The following is a 2,578-nucleotide window of genomic DNA, read 5'->3' as shown; positions in this document are numbered from 1 at the left end:
TTAGTTTATTTGTTTATTAATATATTTGATCGAAAACATAAATGATAAATAAGACAAGTTTATTTGTTTATTAATATATTTGATCGAAAGCATGAATAATAAATAAGACAAAAAAATAATTAAAAAATAAAATGTTAGTAATTACTTAAAATAAATAAAAAAATAAATTATAGTGTAATTTTTTATTTAAATTATTAATAATTAGAAGAATAAAAGGTCAGTAATTATTTTAAATAGACATTGAATTTAGTTTTATGGTACTAATTTATTTGAATTGTTAATAAAATTTTATAATTTTTAGATTTATATCTATTCAATTTACGTATTTTATTTTATTTTACTTTAACAAAAAATTAAAATGTGCCTTTTTAATTATTTTTTTAGAAAGTATAGTGAAATGAGTTATATAAATTATAATTAATTATCTCTAATTAAACTAATTGATTGTGTTAATTTATAAGATGAATAACACATAATAAATTGTGTGAAATTAATTATAATAAATTAATAATTAATAAATAAAAAAATAAAAAAGACTTTTTTATTGTCTTTTGATAATTACATATTTTTATTCTTTCACTTTTTCTTTATCTTTTCCTTTCACATTTATTTCTTTTAATTTATTGAACCAAATCAAGTATACTAATTGTTTACATTAACTAATTAAGTATTTTTTGATGGACTCTGCTAACTGTGCCCTTAGAGCATAGACTAAAAATATTATAAAAAGAAATATTTTATAAAAATTATTAAAAAATAAATATTTTAAAATGTGTCCTTAAGAAATAAGTTAGCTAAATTATTTTTTAAAATGTGTTTGATTCATTCAACTGTGTTAATTATAACTAATTAATTATATTTAATTTGATTTTATTAGAATAAATAATATTTCATCATTTAATATTTTATTTGATTCATTAAATTACATCAATCATAACTAATCAAATATTTAATTTAATTGGAATAGATATTAAATTATTTAAAATTTTGTTTGATTCAATAAACCACATAAATATTAAATGATTTAATAAATAATATATAAGGCATGCAATGAAATAAATAAATTTATTTAATTTAATTTATTATATATATATATAATAAAATGATTATTAATTAATTGATACTTAAATAAAACAAGTATTAATTATTGAGAAGGTAACAAATTTATATTTTGTATTAATTAATAGATACTTAAATAAATTATTTAAGCTGGTCACATATATTTTTTAATTGCTCTCTTATAAGTACAGTCTAATAAATAAAACGGGTATTAATTATTGTAGTGAATGAATATTTATTATTTTTAAATAAATTTATTTAATTCATTTAAAAATATTGAAGGATTCCAATTCTATATGTTACGATTTTATTTTGTTATTAATGTATATATACTCCTATATTATATATTCTATGATTCTTATATTCTCATATAATATTTTTAATTTTTCTTTAGTTTAATTTATTATTTTAGTCATCAGAATTTATTATTTTTAGTAATTATTTTTAGACATCAATTCAATTTCGTTAATTTAATAATTCAACAATATATTTTAATTATATATAATTAGAATGTGCTTTCTATCTCTTTTTCCTTTTTATTTTGTGCTTTGAGTATAATGTTTGTAATTTCTTTATTATTTTTATTTTTTCTATCTTAATTTTACTAAATATTTTTATAATTTTGTTTTATATCAATTATTTTTTTATGTATTTTGATTTATAGAATTATTTTTTTAAAGACATTTTAAATTTGTTATAATATTTTTATAAAAGTTGATTAATAGGTTCTTCTTCAAAAAAATTTTCTTGAAATTTGTTTAATGAGATCATATTTTAATTTTTCTCCTTTATCTGTTATATTCATTGATTATATTAATCTTCTATTATAATATATTTTTTATTTATTTCACACATTATTTATTTTACCTTCTTTTACTTTTTTTAATTGTTCTCTTTATTTTATTTTTAATTTTTTATTTTATTTTAATTTTTAATTTTATTTTTACTCCTCATGTATAAATTTATTACAATTCATCACATGCATGTTCTTTTTGAATTTAAATAAAATTTTTAGGTTATATTTTACCATTGATGCTCTATATTGTTTAGTGTGTTTGTTTTTAATTTTTTAGTTATCTGTAAATATATTTATAAAAATATAATTTCATTTTGTTCAGTATTTACTACCGCGTTTAGTAGATAAATAACAAAATTTTCATTTATTGTTACATTGATTGAGTTTGAAGATTTTGTTTTTACTTTTATACATTTGTTTGTATTGTATAATTTGTATTTGTGTTGGTGACATCATAGGTTCATACATTTTAATATTTGTGTAACAAATCTTATAAATTGTTTTTACAAGTTATAATTTATTTTTGTTTTATTTGGATATTCAATTTTTAATAATAATTTTTATTTATTTATAAATATATTATTTCCTATTTTTATTTAAAAAAATTATAAAATAGTAAATATAAATTTTTTAATTTTATTCTTAATATTTATTTTTAGTTTTATTCTTGATATTTCAATATGTTTAAGTTATAGTACTAAATAAATAACATTAAGTATAAAT

The sequence above is a fragment of the Arachis duranensis genome, chromosome 5, assembly GCF_000817695.3.
Source record: "Arachis duranensis cultivar V14167 chromosome 5, aradu.V14167.gnm2.J7QH, whole genome shotgun sequence".
NCBI classification, from domain to species: domain Eukaryota; kingdom Viridiplantae; phylum Streptophyta; class Magnoliopsida; order Fabales; family Fabaceae; genus Arachis; species Arachis duranensis.
The sequence above is the reverse complement of the archived record's forward strand: the minus strand, read 5'-3'. Positions refer to the sequence as shown.